Raw genomic sequence first — 17914 nt, forward strand, 5'->3', positions numbered from 1 at the left:
ACTCGCGCATGCGCAGTAGGGAACCGGGAAGTGAAGCCATGATTCCCTTACAGAGAATGGCGGCGGCAGCACCCGAGGACCGAGGGATGATTCGGTCTCGGGTGCCGACATTGCTGGACCCTGGGACAGGTGAGTGTCCTTATTTTAAAAGTCAGCAGCTGCAGTATTTGTAGCTGCTGACTTTTAATTTTTTTTTTTTTTTTTTTTCGTGGGACTCCCTCTTTAACATGGGGCTTGCTTATGTGTCCCTGCTGGGGACTATTTGTCTTGATAACCACTGTCAGAAGGGCAGAAAGTAATGGGGAATCCAACATTTTACAGCTACATAGTTCTCAACTCTCCCTGATTTCGAGGGACTGTCCCTCATTTGGAACAAAGTCCCTCTGTCCCTCCTTCCCCATCATTTGTCCCTCATTTTTGTCTGATCTATATAGTTATACATAAAATGCACTATTTATCTATTGAAAAGTGTTTCATTGTGCTAAACCTTTCATCCAATTTCTAAATTGCTGCATTTGTCAATATGTAAAAAGCCAGTATAGAGAAATAGTAATGGTAAAAAAGCACTTGTGGGTTTAACTAATCATTTTTGTTACAATTCTTCTTTATTTGAAAAATGTTTTATTGAGTTTTACACACAAACAATAATGTAAACGTATCCATTACATAGTAAATGTGAGATACAGGAGTAAGAAAAACCTAAGAAATATAAATCTAGCTGTCTTGTAATCATATAAATTGCAATGAATTTTGTTTCCATCAGACAAAGTTAGATGTCTCCGCGGTAAGTGACTACCGGTGCCTATGCTTGTATCCTGTGGGAGGAAGACCTCTCCTCCCCTCGGGCACCCCGTCAGGGTTCTTGCTGTGCCCGCCTGGGATGATCAAAAGCTCCCCCCAACCAGATCCTGTTTCCTGTATTGTCCTTATAGTCACCACACCAATCTTGGTACTAATTAAGTCCTACTATATGTTATGCTGATAAAGTATGCAAAATCGGAACAAGAGGACCCTGTCTTAACTTTATGTAACCTAAAGCATTGTAAAAAAATAAAAAATAAAAAGCATCATAACTTATTGTATGTCTCTCCTGAGTGCTCCGTTTTGTGTTTATGTCTACTTCGCGTGTCTAGATATTGTCTACTGTATGGGATGATTAAATCATCCCTTCCGAAAATAAAACAGGATGTTACCAAATTTCCAGTAAGCGGGTCCTATAGAGTACCCCATCAGGAATATGTCTTGATGCATATAATGTAAAGAAAGGGCCAAGAAAGGCCAGTGAATACCGAAGAGGCTCGATAACCCCTTTCTTAGAGGGAGGAAAACGTGTTAGAAGAAGAATAGGAAGGCAAGAGAAGATTATCGTTACTGTAAATTATGTAAGTTTCCTGGTCCCATCTCCATTCCCGGAAAGAGTGGAATATTACAGTATCGTGCCCATGGTTCCCAAGTGACATTGAATTTCTCAACCGTATCCAACAGTTTAGCTACTATCCTCTCCTGGGACATTATCCATGAAACTTTTCTTTTACAACATTGAAAGCACACTGTATGCCTTTTCCAGGCCTTTGCTATGGTAAGTTTTGCTCCCAATAAAATAAAGAAGGCTAACTTCTGGGAACTTTTAGGTAAGTCCGGTATGGTATGATTGAGTAATGCTATAGTTGGGTCAGGTGATATACGTATACTCAGTATGCTGCCCATCATACGGAATATTTTTTTCCAGAAGGTTCTAATACGCGGGCAAGTCCACCATACGTGTAACATAGTGCCTTCCAGTTTGCAATCTCTAAAGCAGGTTGGAGAAGTCCCAGGATAAAACATAGCCAACCTAGCAGGTACATAGTACCATCTTGCTATCACCTTTAAGCTAGCTTCTATCAGAAAGATATTGCAGATACCTTTATATGAGCGGTTCCATCCTCTGAACCAGTTCACTGAAGTCCAAGATCCACTCAAGTCCTCCTCCCAGGTCCCGGCATATGCTGGTTTGTCCGAATTAGACATGAGCGCTGTGTATATTATCGAGATCCCCCCTTTTGGTCCATCGAGGTTAGAGCACCACTGTTCGTATGGTGTAATCGAGGGAGCCACATGTTTGTTGTTCCAAATTGATTGTATGAAGTGAAAGATTTGGTTAAATCTGAACCTCTCAGAATCAGGCATTTCCAATGTTCGTTTACAATAATTCAGATTAATAGGACCCGTCGCTGTTAGATAGTGTCCTATTCTGTAGAGTCCTTTGTCTGTCCACCACTTAAACGCCTGAATGTTTAGCCCTGGTGGAAATGCTGTGTTATTAAATATGTGTGACAGAGGTCTAAGTGGAGAAATTAGAGTCGTTTGAGTGAAAAGTTTGTTACAAAGTGCGATCGAGTGAGATAAGGTGGGGGCCAGGATGGCTGGTCTGCTTTTGGGGTCGCACCATAAAAGAAGTCAATGGTGTTACGAGGAGTAGCCTTCCTTTCCATAGACAACCAATCAGGTTTTGAGCCCTTTCTAAAAATAAGGGAAATCTGCGATAATTGGGCAGCCCGATAATAACCCCATAGATCGGGCAAACCCATACCACCCTGCGATCGTAAGCGTAGAAGAACGGTGGATGGGCATCTGTAACCCTTACTGCCCCATACAAAGCGGATTATCGCTGATTGTAGTTTGTGAAGGAAACCTTTTGTCAGAGGGATTGGGAGAGAGCGAAACAAATACAAGAGGCGGGGAAGCAATGTCATCTTGATAGCGTTTATTCTTCCTACCCAGGAAAGACCATATTTAGCCCATTTATCTAACTCTTGTCTACATTTAAGTATCATGGGAGGGTAGTTAGCTTTAAATAATCCCCCTATCTCAGGGGTCAAGTGAATTCCCAGATAGGGGATGGCTGTATCAGACCATGAGAATTCAAAGCTTTGTTTAAGTTGTGAGAGAATCTCTGCCGGCACCGTGATATTTAAGGCCACAGATTTAGTCATATTCACCGTCAGACCTGAGATTTTACTGAAGGTTCTTAGTATCCTGCACACTACTGGGGTGGATATCAGGGGAGAGGAGATGTACAGCAGCAGGTCATCCGCGTATAAAGCGCACTTGTGTTCCTGATCCCCACACATCACCCCATTGACATCCGGGTTTGCTCTGATGGCTATAGCTAGGGTCTCTATCGCTATAGCGAAAAGGAGGGGAGAGAGTGGGCATCCCTGTCTGGTACCCCTATTGATAGGTAACGAGGCTGAGTGTCTGCCCATTAGGCGAACTTGCGCCGAAGGGTTTGAGTACAGAGACTTGATTATATTTAGGAAGATGCTACTGAATCCCCACCTTTGCAGAATATCAGACAGGTATGCCCAGTCAATAGAGTCGAATGCTTTATGTAGGTCGATTGATAGAATAAACTCTTTTTGTGGTGGACCCCCATCCCAGCTCGAATGCAGAAGAGAAACTATATCAATGGTCCGTCTAATTTGATCCATCCCCTGTCTGCCAGGTATGAAACCTACCTGGTCTTTGTGTATATAGGACGCAATAAAGCTGGACATTCTATTTGCTAAGATCTTCGTTAGAATTTTAACGTCGTTATTAATTAGGGAAATAGGTCGATAGTTCCCAATTTCACTTGGATCCTTCCCTGGCTTGGGGATTACTGTTATGTATGCAGCATTCAATTCAGAACCCAGTGGCCCCCCTTCTCTAAGGGAGTTCAGGAATTTCCTTAAGTGTGGAACTAGTGTAGGTCCAAATTTTTTGTAATAACTGTTGGAGAACCCATCTGGGCCAGGGGAAGATCCAAGCTTTAATGAGTTCATGGTTTCAAGAACTTCTTCCTGAGTGAAGGGCTCCTCCATTAGATCCCTATGTGACTGTGTTAGCGCTGGTAGAGTCAGGGAGTTAAGGAACTCCTGCCTAAGCTTACCTCCTGCAGATGATTTAGACTTATACAGATTACGGAAGAAGGTAAAAAATTCTTCCATAATCTTGCTTGGGTTTTGTGTTATATTCCCTGATTGGAGCTTAATTTTAGGGAATGCTAATGTCCGATGTTTCTGACTTATCTTAACCGCTAATCTTGAGCCTATCCTATCTTTTTGACTGTAAAATTTCGCTCCCGTCCACCTGAGATGTTTTTCTGCCGCAGTGGTCAGAGTAAGATTGAGGAGAGCTCTAGCCCTATCCAGCTTTGCTAGAGATTCTACAGTGCAGGGTCGGACTGGCCTACCGGGATACTGGGAAATATCCCGGTAGGCTGGCTGCACTAAGTACCGCTGGGGCCGCTCACTGCCTGTGTCAGCAATCTGAAGAGCAGCAGCGGCGGCCGCCGCTGCCGCACTATGCAATGGCTGTGTCACTGGTCACTCACTGTCTGTGTCTCCTCCGTTCGGGCGCCGTCGCGCCGCCCACCACACTCATCATGCCTTTGTCTGTGTGCCTGTGTGCATGAGGGGGAGGAGCAGGAGAACGCCGTGCTGCTTCATTTTTGCCTTCATGACTCGTCCCGTGCAGCGCCAGCACCGCCCACTATCTGCACGAGAAGAGAATAGAAGTGAATGGCCGGCCGTGCAGCTGCTGCAGCACAAGAATTAAGGTATTAAAAATATCTCTCTCTCTCCCCCCTCTCCCCCCCCCTCTCTCTCTCTCTCTCTCTCTCTCCCCCCCCTCTCTTCCCCCCCTCTCTCTCTCTCTCTCTCTCTCTCCCCTCTCTCTTTCTCTCCCCTCTCTCTCTCCCCCCCCTCTCTCTCTCTCTCTCTCTCCCCCTCTCTCTCTCTCCCTCCGCCCTCTCTCTCCCCCCTCTCTCTCTCTCTCTCCCCCTCTCCCCTCCCTCTCTCTCTCTCTCTCCCCCCCTCTCTCTCTCTCCCCCCTCTCTCTTTCTCTCCCCCCTCTCTCTCCCCCCTCTCTCTCTCCCCCTCTCTCCCCCCTCTCTCTCTCTCCCCCCTTCTCTCTCTCTCTCTCTCCCCCTCTCTCTCTCTCCCCCCCCTCTCTCTCTCTCTCTCCCGTGTTTTGTTCAAGTGCCAGATTATCTTTGAAAAGCTGTATACCATCAAACGCTGCCACTGTGCCCATAGATTGCCAACACTGTGCCCTGCCCATCAAACGCAGCCACTGTACCCATAAATTGCTGCCACTGTGCCCCATCAAATGCAGCCACTGTACCCATCAATTGCAGCCACTGTGCCCATTAAACGCTGCCACTGTACCCATCAATTGCAGCCACTGTGCCCATCAAACGCAGCCACTGTACCATCAAAAGCAGCCACTGTACCCATAAATTGCCACCACTGTGCTCATTAAACGCTGCCACTGTGCCCATCAAACGCAGCCACTGTACCATCAAACACAGCCACTGTACCCATAAATTGCCACCACTGTGCCCATTAAACACAGCCACTGTGCCTATCAAACGCAGCCACTGTACCCATAAATTGCCGCCACTGTGCTCATTAAGCGCTACCACTGTGCCCATCAAACGCAGCCATTGTGCCCATCAAACGCAGCCACTGTACCATCAAACGCAGCCACTGTACCCATAAATTGCCACCACTGTGCCCATTAAACACAGCCACTGTGCCCATCAAACGCAGCCACTGTACCATCAAACGCAGCCACTGTACCCATAAATTGCCACCACTCTGCCCATTAAACGCTGCCACTGTGCCCATCAAACGCAGCCACTGTACCATCAAACGCAGCCACTGTACCCATAAATTGCCACCACTGTGCCCATTAAACACAGCCACTGTGCTCATCAAACGCTGCCACTGTACCCATAAATTGCTGCCACTGTGCCCCATCAAACACAGCCACTGTACCCATCAATTGCAGCCACTGTGCCCATTAAACGCTGCCACTGTACCATCAAACGCAGCCACTGTACCATCAAACGCAGCCACTGTACCCATAAATTGCCACCACTGTGCCCATTAAACGCTGCCACTGTGTCCATCAAACGCAGCCACTGTACCATCAAACGCAGCCACTGTACCCATAAATTGCCACCACTGTGCCCATTAAACACAGCCACTGTGCCCATCAAACGCAGCCACTGTGCCCATCAAACGCAGCCACTGTAACCATCAATTGCCGCCAGTTTGCCCCATCAATTGCCACCAGTTTGCCCATTAAATCCTGCCAGTGTCCCCCCCGCCCGGCACTTACCTGTCTCAGGTCAGCGCGTTGCTCCACGCTCCCTCCGATAGGCATCCAATCACAGCGCCTGTCACTTCAGCCAATCAGGTGACAGGTAACCAGACCCAGTGCACCTGATTGGCTGAGAGGCGGGTCAGTGTTAGGGAAGCAATTTATTTGATTTCCTAACACAGCACTGTGTAAGCAGCGAACGCACAGCAGTGTGCCCGCTGTTTACCAATTTGGAAGCCTATTAGAGCCGACGGCTCCAATCAGGCACTTCTAAAAACACCCCCGCCGCTGTAATTCAGATGCCCAATGCCCGACAAGGGTGCCGGACACCTGAATAGGGGGCGGCAGCAGCGACAATAGATAGATTCATGCAATGCATGAATCTGTCTATTGAAGATTGACGGGTGCAATGGACGCACCGCCACTGCCCAGTTGTATTTCCCCTGGGTGGGGAAATCCACCATGTTTTACATTATACATTCCTATACACTGTGTGCCCTATAAAAAGGAGGTGGGCATTAAGGGACAGAGTGGTGTGCAGGCAATTTGTTTTATTTTTTGTGTGCATTACTGGGCACTTTCACCCCCTTCCTTCCCAGGCCAATTTTCAGCTTTCAGCGCTGTCACACTTTCAATGATAATTGCGCTGTCATGCAACGCTGTTCACACAAATAGAGCTTTCTTTTGGTGGTATTTATTCACGACTCAGTTTTTTATTTTTTGCGATATAAGCGGAAAAAAAGAGCGGAAAGTTGGAAAAAAAACAATATTTTCTTCTTTCTATTTTAAAAGAAATCCAATAAAATCTAATTTTGTCATAAATGTAAGCCAAAATGTATTCTGCTACATGTCTTTGGTAAAAAAAATCATGTTAAGTGTATAATAGTTGGTTTGTGTGATCACAGACATATGTACGCAGATGATCATGCACAGATGTGATCACGGACATGTGTGCAGATGATCATTGAGACATATGATTTTACTGTTACATATGTGGGGGACAGGTGTTTTTACTGTGTGGGGACATGTGTGTGGGGACAGTGTTTTGGGGACTTTGTGTGTTTAAATTGTGTTGGGACATGTGTGGGGGACAGTAGGCTGGTGATCAATGTGTAAAAAGCTGTAAAAAACAGCTCATACTCACTGATCACTGGCCGGCTGCAGAGATCCGCTCTCCTCTCCGACAACTTCCGTGTGAGGAGAGGAGAGCCAATTGCCTAGTTACATCACATGACGGCTGTGATTCGACACAGCCATCATGTGATCAGGAGGGCCAATCACAGAGCCCTGCGGCCGATCGGAGATGCGCCGTGTTCAGGTGACACAAGCGCATCGGGATCGCGCCGCTGCGTGGGCACGCACGCACGCACAAGCACGATCCCCCTCCTTCTGAGGGACGTTCCTGAACATCCACTCAGAAGGAGGAAGCGACCACCTGGCCGTATATGTGCAGTGGCCGGGTGGGATGTGGTTAAAGAGCAACTGTCATCTCTGTCCTGCAGCGGCTCCTCCTTTGACTCGCTGTTGACTCACTGACAGTCCCCATTCACTTTAATTGAGACGGCTGGTGATGCGGCAGTGACACAACAAGGTGAGGGACGTGGCGGCAGCAGGTGAGTGGAAGCCCGCTAACAGGCGCTGCCATGATGGAATCTGAAATGACAGGTGCTCTTTAAATGTAAGGAACCATTTTTGCTGGTAGTTAGAATCTTTGATATTTGCAAACAAAATTAAGGTTTCCTATTTAGAATAATAAGCTGTCAGGTTAGTAAAACAGCGATATCAGAACCGAGTTAATCATACAGTTTGTAGTGTATATAGATATGCAAAACAATGGGATAAGTAATATTCCTGAATTTTGTTCATGGTTACTGTGACATCAATGCAGTGCATGTTATCTCAACTTGCAGAGTTTGGATTCATTGAATGAGTTTACCATAAACGAAAATATTGCAGAATAATTAGCCTCTTTTTTTTTTTTTCCTATTTCATCTTAAAGCGGGATTCCGCCCCTGAAAAAAAAAATTTAAAAGTCAGCAGCTGCTACACTGTAGCTGCTGACTTTAAATAAGTACTTACCTGTCTGGGTGCCCGCGATGTCGGCCGCCCGAGGCCGACCCGTCCCTCGGCTTTCGGGTCCCGGCATCGCCATCCTAAGTAAGGGAAACAGGCAGTGGGGGCCTTGCGGCTTCACTGCCAGTTTCCCTACTGCGCACGCGCGAGCGGCGCAGCGCTTTGTGAAATGCATGGTTTTTCCATTTTATGAACAAGAAAATAATGATGTTATGCCTGTTGGGCTGGTATAACAATGCTATGGGGCTGGTATGACATTTTTTCCCAGGGCTGGTTTTCATTCCCAGTCCAGCCCTGCTACAGTGGGTGCCCTTTTATGTGCCCTTTTATGTGCCCTAGCTAGAACCTTAAATTCTTCAGATTGTTTTAATGTGTCTGCCTTAAGTTCCGCCTTTAGTTTCGCTGCCATTTGCATTATCTTCCCCCTGATCACCGGTTTTGTGCGCTGCCCAGACCACTTCAGGTGAAACACCGCTCTCCTCTCCGACAACTTCCGTGTGAGGAGAGGAGAGCCAATTGCCTACGTTACATCACATGACGGCTGTGATTCGACACAGCCATCATGTGATCAGGAGGGCCAATCACAGAGCCCTGCGGCCGATCGGAGATGCGCCGTGTTCAGGTGACACAAGCGCATCGGGATCGCGCCGCTGCGTGGGCACGCACGCACAAGCACGATCCCCCTCCTTCTGAGGGACGTTCCTGAACATCCACTCAGAAGGAGGAAGCGACCACCTGGCCGTATATGTGCAGTGGCCGGGTGGGATGTGGTTAAAGAGCAACTGTCATCTCTGTCCTGTAGCGGCTCCTCCTTTGACTCGCTGTTGACTCACTGACAGTCCCATTCACTTTAATGAGACGGCTGGTGATGCAGCAGTGACACAACAAGGTGAGGGACATGGCGGCAGCAGGTGAGTGGAAGCCCGCTAACAGGAGCTGCCATGATGGATCTGAAATGACAGGTGCTCTTTAAATGTAAGGAACCATTTTTGCTGGTAGTTAGAATCTTTGATATTTGCAAACAAAATTAAGGTTTCTATTTAGAATAATAAGCTATCAGGTTAGTAAAACAGCGATATCAGAACCGAGTTAATCATACAGTTTTGTAGTGTATATAGATATGCAAAACAATGGGATAAGTAATATTCCTGAATTTTGTTCATGGTTACTGTGACATCAATGCAGTGCATGTTATCTCAACTTGCAGAGTTTGGATTCATTGAATGAGTTTACCAAAAACGAAAATATTGCCAGAATAATTAGCCTCTTTTTTTTTTTTTCTATTTCCATCTTAAAGCGGGATTCCGCCCCTGAAAAAAAAAATTTAAAAGTCAGCAGCTGCTAACACTGTAGCTGCTGACTTTAAATAAGTACTTACCTGTCCTGGGTGCCCGCGATGTCGGCCGCCCGAGGCCGACCCGTCCCTCGGCTTTTCGGGTCCCGGCATCGCCATCCTAAGTAAGGGAAACAGGCAGTGGGGCCTTGCGGCTTCACTGCCAGTTACCTACTGCGCACGCGCGAGCGGCGCAGCGCTTTGTGAAATGCATGGTTTTCCATTTTATGAACAAGAAAATAATGATGTTATGCTGTTGGGCTGGTATAACAATGCTATGGGGCTGGTATGGACATTTTTCCAGGGCTGGTTTTCATTCCCAGTCCCGGCCCTGCTACAGTGGGTGCCCTTTTATGTGCCCTTTTATGTGCCCTAGCTAGAACCTTAAATTCTTCAGATTCCTTTTAATGTGTCTGCCTTAAGTTCCGCCTTTAGTTTTGCTGCCATTTGCATTATCTTCCCCCTGATCACCGGTTTGTGCGCTGCCCAGACCACTTCAGGTGAAAACATCTGAAGTCGTGTTAATTTGAAAAATATTCCTTAATGGAGTTTCTAAAATTGTGCACTGAATAGGGTCACTTAGTATGGATTCCTGTAGTCTCCATCTTGGGGGGTTATTACTCCCTGATGGCTTTTGGAAACTTAAAGTAACCATCGAGTGGTCCGATATGGGTGAGTCTACAATCTTGGATTACAGTATTAAGGGGGACCGAATATGAGCGCGTAAATATATGGTCAATCCTGGCGTATGATCTGTGGGGTGCAGAATAAATGTGTGTAATCTTTTACGTGAGGGTTAGTTTCCCTCCAGATATCAATGAAACCCGCCTCTTGTAATATTTCGGCTATTTGGATACTTTGCTTAGAGGGACGCTTGGGTTTAGGTTTACCAGAACCGGATAGTCCCCAATGAAAAATCAAAAGCAACATTCGTATCCCCTCCGAAGAAGATTGTAACCTTTTAAATGAGGTTGTAGCTTGATCATACAGTGATTCAAAAAAAAATTTTCTGTCCTTGTTCAGGGCATAGTACGATACAAAAGTATAAAACTCCCCGTCAATATGTCCCGATACCAGCATATAACGACCCTGTGGATCAGTGATCACTTCTGACTGGGAAATATTAATGTGTTTAGCGAAGCATATTGCTACTCCCTTCGTTTTGGTAGGCGTGGATGATAAGAAAAATTGGGGATAATGGTGATGTAAAAATTTAGGTTGGTATGATATGAGGAAATGAGTCTCTTGTAAGAAGAGAATGTCAGCATGCATGGATTTATAAAGTTGAAATATCTTCCTACGCTTAATGGGCGAGTTTAACCCCTGAGTGTTATTGGAAATAATCTGAAGAGATGGGGTATCCTTAGACTGATCGATCATGAGGTGTACCTTGTTGTGCTATAATTGTATAGATAGTCTTACCTAATTGGTCGGGAGGATCTGTTTCACATGGTGGTGACACAGTGATTCGAACCAATGCGGGACCTGGGAGGAGAGACCATCTGTGGATCCAAGACCTGTATTCAATCGGAAGTATAGAGATCAGGAAGTAGAAGAAAGAGATGAAAAAGAGAAGGAGAAAAATTGTATTCATTTTAATAAGCAATATTGTATCGCTCTTATCAATTACCGCGTGATACATATCTAAACCGTTAACTTGGGAGTCCTCAGACCCCCCCCCATTCCTGAGGCAGAATGCATCGGGCATTCTAAACCTCCTACCCCGCGGGTGCCGTCCCCTTACTAGTGGGGAAGTTAGCCCTGGATCCAGGGGCAAAAATGCCCTCCCGGGACCTACAAGGGGCGCATTGAAACCACCACGGCCCCATCACCTGAGTTACATAACCATTTAAAATGAACTAGCGAACTGAGACCAAAACCGGTCTAACGGTTATCAGAACCTCAAACATAAAATCTGAACCTTCACTGTATTATATCACCCGCTCCCTGCGAGGGAGAGCCCTCCCCCCATGTCCCGCCCCACAGCAGGAGAGGCCAGGGAGGGGAGGTCAGCCCCCCATCAAAAATCCCCACACATGCCAAAAACCTATGCGCGGGGCTTCCATTCCCAACAGTGGGTGTTACCCAAATGATATTAACCCTGGAGCCTCATCTGCATATGTATGCTGGCGGCAAAGTCATCACCCATAATCATTAATAGAACAAAACATCCGGATAACAACCAATCCCCCTCCACCTCAACCCAGACCCTGCAGGGGTCGCAGTATGTTCTGTCCCTCCCCCCCTTCCCCCTACCTACCAACCGATTCTACCCCTATTGTAATGTGGGTCTCATGTTCTGCAATGCGTGAGCATCTTGTCTGTTCAAAGTCAAGGTATACTGCGCTGTAGTCAATTCTTAGTAAATGGCAGGGCCTAAGGAGCTGTTCTTATAGGCCTACGGGTCAAAGGCGGAACTTTAGAAGTGTCCCTAAGGATCCAAGAACATCAGGGAGGGATGCTTTCTTTGGAGCGTTTGGAGTTCTGCTTTAACCATGCGGGTTGCAGAGGGCTTGCCGGCGGCGGACGCTTGGTTGATGACGGGGTGTTTCTTCCTTCCTGTGTATGACTCGGGCCTTGCGGAAGTATTCCCAGATGATGAAATAACCGTTCTCCTTCAGCGAGCGATGAGAAGCCATAATTTTTTTTCTATATGAAAAGTTCAGTCTCAGTTGGAACGCCCATCTGTATGTTATGGCTCTCTCTGTAAGCAGATGTAATAAAGGTTTCAGAGAACGTCTCTTCTGCACCGTATAGGGTGACAAATCTGCAAATATTTGAATTTTGTGGCCCATTAACTTTAGATTTTCTGTTCCCCTTGCTCTCCTCATAATTTCTTCCTTGATAGCAAAATAGTGAGGTTTCACAATAATGTCTCTTGGAAGACCGTCTGAGCGGGGAGGTTGTAGTGCTCTGTGCGCCCTATCCAGTTCTGTGCGATGTTCAGCTATATCTGGGATGAGATCCTTCATCAGGGTTTTTACTGCTGAACTAACATCCTTCTCAGTTTCAGGTAGACCACGAATTCTAAAATTGTAGCGTCTAGAGCGATTTTCGAGGTCATCGACTTTAGCAAGAGCTGTGTCCAGTTGTTCTTGTATATCTTGAATTCTGTCTGAGTTTTGATTTATACGGGCTGCAGCTTGATCAGCTCTCTTTTCAATGAAATCCATACGCTGCCCTAATTGCTGCAAATAAGCATGTATGGAGGAGGTGATGTGATCAGCATTTCTGGCCAGGCTCTGAGAGAGCAAGTGGGAGAAAGCCTCCATCATGGAAGGAAAGTCTGTGGGGACAGGGGAGTTGTTAGAGTCCTCTGTGTGAGACAGTAACAGGCCTGTGTGCGGGTCCAGCATAGGAGTGGAGGGGGGACCACCCTGTAACCTGCCTAGCAGGGATTCTGTGTAAGCAGGAGAGGTTCCCATAGGCAGAGGAGGGAAATCGGTACCTGGTGACATTGGGGACCGAGCGTCCTGATCTGCAATGGAGTCGTTTTCTTCCCCTGTGCTGTGTGCCTCGTGCTGCCGACGCCATCTTGGCATAGCTGACCGGGCCGGGCGCCGCGGTCATCTGGCCGTTTAAACTTCTTCTGGCTTGCGCCGTTTTGCCCCACAGATTCTGGGAGATCTCCCCCACAAATTGAGCCCGGCTTTGAGTGTCTGAGCCCGCTCTGTTAGGTCCGGTGATCGCCGTAGGGCCGTGGTGGAGCAGAGCTTCAGTGACTCGCGGCCATCTTAGAAGCTGCCGCGCATGCGCCTCGTACAATTCTTCTTTAAAGGGGAGTGGCAGGGGGTGTGCCTTATGCCTACCTACTTTTGCTGACAGCAACTCAGAAAGCTGAGAGGTATGCAGCCAGCTGTTATTAAATCAGAAAAAAGGGGAGATTTTCCAATGAACACACATGATCCAGTGACAACTGTCTAGAGAGGATATTCCTTCCTGTTTTGTTTCAGGACAAAAAGTAAAGGTAAATATATCCAGAGTAGGACAAAAACAGCAAAAAAACAGTTGGGAATTGTAAACGTTCCACGTAGAAAAAAGACATGCTGGTAGGCTAAATAACTCCGGTCTAAGCTGGCCCTAATATGTGTTTGTATGCCTGTAAGTTGCAGGCCTTAGATTGTAAGCTCATTGAAGGCAGGGACTGATATGAATGTACAATATACAGTGCCTTGAACAAGTATTCATACCCCTTGAAATTTTCCACAGTGGAAAGAAAATGATAAATGCATTTTTTTATCATTTTTTACAAATAAATATGTGAAAAGTGTGGTGTGTATTTGTATTCAGCCCCTTTACTCTAATACCACTAACTAAAATATAGTGGAACCAATTGCCTTCAGAAGTCACCTAATTAGTAAATAGAGTCCACCTGTGTGTAATTTAATCTCAGTATAAATACAGCTGTTCTGTGAAGCCCTCTGTGGTTTGAGAACCTCAGTGAACAAACAGCATCATGAAGGCCAAGGAACACACTAAACAGGTCAGGGATATCGTTGTGGAGACGTTTAAAGCAGGGTTAGGTTAAAAAAAAATACCCCAAGCTTTAAACATCTCACGGAGCACTGTTTAATCCATCATCCGAAAATGGAAAGAGTATGGCACAACTGCAAACCTACCAAGACATGGCCGTCCACCTAAACTGACAGGCCGGGCAAGGAGAGCATTAATCAGAGAAGCAGCCAAGAGGCCCATGGTAACTCTGGAGGAGCTGCAGAGATCCACAGCTCAGGTGGAAGACTGTCCACAGGACAACTTTTAGTCATGCACTCCACAAATCTGGCCTTTATGGAAGAGTGGCAAGAAGAAAGCCATTGTTGAAAGAAAGTCATAAGAAGTCCCGATTTCAGTTTGCGAGAAGCCATGTGGGGGACACAGCAAACATGTGGAAGAAGGTGCTCTGGTCAGATGAGACCAAAATTGATATTTTTGGCCTAAAAGCAAAAAGCTATGAGTGTCAGAAAACTAGCACTGCACATCAACCTGAACACACCATCCCCACCATGAAACATGGTGGTGGCAGCATCATGTTGTGGGGATGCTTTTCTTCAGCAGAGACAAGGAAGCTGGTCAGAGTTGATGGGAAGATGGATGGAGCCAAATACAGGTCAATCTTAGAAGAAAACCTGTTAGAGCCTGCAAAAGCCTTGAGACTGGGGCGGAGGTTCACCTTCCAGCAGGGCAATGACCATAAACATACAGCCAGAGCTGCAACGGAATGGTTTAGATCAGAACATATTCGTGTGTTAGAATGGCCCAGTCAAAGTCCAGACCTAAATCCAATTGAAAATCTGTGGCAAGACTTGAAAATTGCTGTTCACAGATGCTCTCCATCCAATCTGACAGAGCTTGAGCTGTTTTGCAAAGAAGAATGGGCAAAAATGTCACTCTCTAGATGTGCAAAGCTGGTAGAAACATCCCCAAAAAGACTTGCGGCTGTAATTGCAGAGAAAGGCGATTCTACAAAGTATTGACTCAGGGGGGCTGAATACAAAAGCACGCCACACTTTTCACATATTTATTGTATTTGTAAAATATTTTGAAAACCATTTATCATTTGCCTGTCACTTCACAATTATGTGCCACTTTGTGCTGGTCTATCATATAAAATCCCAATAAAATACATTTACGTTTTTAGTTGTAACATGACAAAATGTGGAAAATTTCAAGGAGTATGAATATTTTTCAAGGCACTGTATATGTAATGCTCTGTGTAAATTGACTGAGCTGTATAAGTACCTGTAATAAATAAATTAAATGAATAAAAAGTATTGGCTTTAGATATACTTTAGCATACTTTGCAGCTCTACAAGCAAGGTCAGAAGTGAAGTTGATGTCTTGGGTATGGGGTTATTGCATGTTACTATACATGGAGCACAATCCTGTGGGATTTTTTTTTTAAATCAAGTTGTTTTAAGGGCTGGCTCATACTGATTAATGTGTGTTCCCCTACAGTACGATTTTGTAGCCCATTCATTTAAATGGACTGCAAATTACACCAGAAAGCTCAAAAAGTAGTGCATGCACTACTTTTGAAAAATGTGCTGCACCAAATTGTATAGTACTGTGGTCCCTTGTGATCTGGTGCCTGGAAATGCACAGCGTTTGCGATCTGCATTTAGGGTTCTGTTAACAATAGGATTTAGTATATACACATATAGGATAACAGACTTTGGACACCTTTAGGCGCTCCAAAAAGAATAGTAATGCAGTGCACACCCCTCACCTCCTGTCAGGCCCTGTTCCAAGCTACATTCATGTCTGAATAATGTGTCCGGGTTTCAGGGGGACTGAAACCGGGACACATGGTCACCCGGTGACCCCGCCCCCCTCTGACGCACGGGACATGACGGGACTTCCCTGTGGCACCAGTTCACTTACATGGACATTCGTCCACAGGACACTTGCCCTGAACCGTTGGCCTCCCATTGGGGGTTGTTTAGTATGACACGTTTTCCTGTCATTTTTCCCTCTCTTTGAGGCGCATGCATTGTTCTATTGGTGGTTTCATTTCCATCTTCACAGCAATATTTTTGCATTCTGTTCCAGCTTTACCCCTTTGATGCACTTTTACAGTGTGCCCCCCACCGGAAGTCCATGTCCCCTTGGTCACCCCCTTGTCTCGGTTTCCGGGAGCTGCGACGCAGGTTGGGGTCCCTCCCCCTTCCCCTCCTCTCTCCGTCATCCTTGCGGATGACGGGGGGATCGGGGCGGGTTCCCCTCCCTGCGTCGGCGTCATTCCTCCACGCCGTGCACGTGACCTCGGTCCCGCTGTCGGCCTTGTGTTTACATTCTGTGCGAACACGTGGACGGCGGCGTCCCCAGCAGCTGTGGGCGGCGAGTGCCGCTGTGCTGGGAGAGGCCTCGGTTCACCTGGTGCCAGCACTGTCTGACGCTGGGGGGAGTTTCCCTGCTGGGGGGAGGGGCGGCTGGGTGTACATAAGGGGCCCCCATTTCTCTGCTAGCTTACCACCAGGCAGCATATCCATTACTGGGAAGATTATATACGGCCATTATCTACTACCTAGGTAAGAGGGTAGTATATGCCAATACTTTTTTCACAATTATTTTGGGATTGGGGGCCCGTGCTAGCCCTAGAGCATACTTTATATATGTATCACTCTTTATCACCACCACAGATTTACTCCTCTCATCTCAACACCAGTGTGGATACATTACTCTATGGGGATTCCTCTTGTGTGCACCTGGCTTAGTCTCTCTCTCCCCTTGTCTTGGGTGCTCCCCCCTCAGCTCCTGGATCTGACTCAGTCGGTGGCCTGTGACTATGGAACCCATGGTGGTCACACTCTTTGGTCAAGTGAGTATACATCTGGGATTTGTGGCTTTTTAGCCTCTCCTATATGCATACCCCATTTTTTCCTCATGCACTATATTTTTTACTATTTGGATTTTTTGTTTTTTCTTGCCTTTAGATGTTGGTGCTTTATTGTCCCTGAAGAGTGTTTGATACACGAAACGCATCGGGCTTACTACATGCACCATATCTTTCATTGAGTGTTATATAGCAATATTGTGACCCTGTGCATTTTATGGATGTTGTCAACCTTTTAACCATTTCTTGTCCTGCATCATTGGGGTTTTGTTATTTATTTTTACCATGTATATATGCAAGCACCTATGATGGTTTTATGTACATTTTGGAACTACACTGTGCCACCTGACTATTGTCAATCAATAAATGGTTTGTTATACAGTGACTGATCCTTTGGCCTTTTTTGCACACCTCACTCAAAGTCCCACTTCTCCCGTTTCTAGTATACATAGGGATGGAGACTCATGTCTCATTTAAAGTCCCAACCTGTTCCAGTAAACCTGTGGCATTCCCCGTGACGTCACAGGGAAGTCCAGTCAAGTCACCGTGCGTCAGAGGGGGGCGGGGTCACCGGGTGGCCCCGCCCCCCATTATTTAAGAACCGTCAGACGAGGAGACGCCGTCACACAGCGGGAGCCTCCCTCCATGCCAGCATGGATGCGGAGCGGCCCGGAGAAGAACATTTTTGACAGTTTTTTAGTGAAATGGTAGGGGTACAAGTACCCCCTTACCATTTCACACAGGGGGGGGCGGGATCTGGGGGTTCCCTTGTTAAAGGGGGCTTCCAGATTCCGATAAGCTCCCCACCCACAGACCCCCACAACCACCAGCCAGCGTTGTGGGGACGAGGCCCTTGTCCTCATCAACATGGGGACAAGGTGTTTTGGGGGGCTACCCCAAAGCACCCTCCCAATGTTGAGGGCATGTGGCTTGGTACGGTTCAGGAGGGGTGGGGCGCTCTCTCGTCCCCCCCTCTTTTCCTGCGGCCTGCCAGGTTGCTTGCTTGGATAAGGGTCTGGTATGGATTTTTGGGGAGACCCCAC

This window comes from Aquarana catesbeiana, linkage group LG10, assembly GCF_042186555.1.
Source record: "Aquarana catesbeiana isolate 2022-GZ linkage group LG10, ASM4218655v1, whole genome shotgun sequence".
Lineage (NCBI taxonomy): Eukaryota > Metazoa > Chordata > Amphibia > Anura > Ranidae > Aquarana > Aquarana catesbeiana.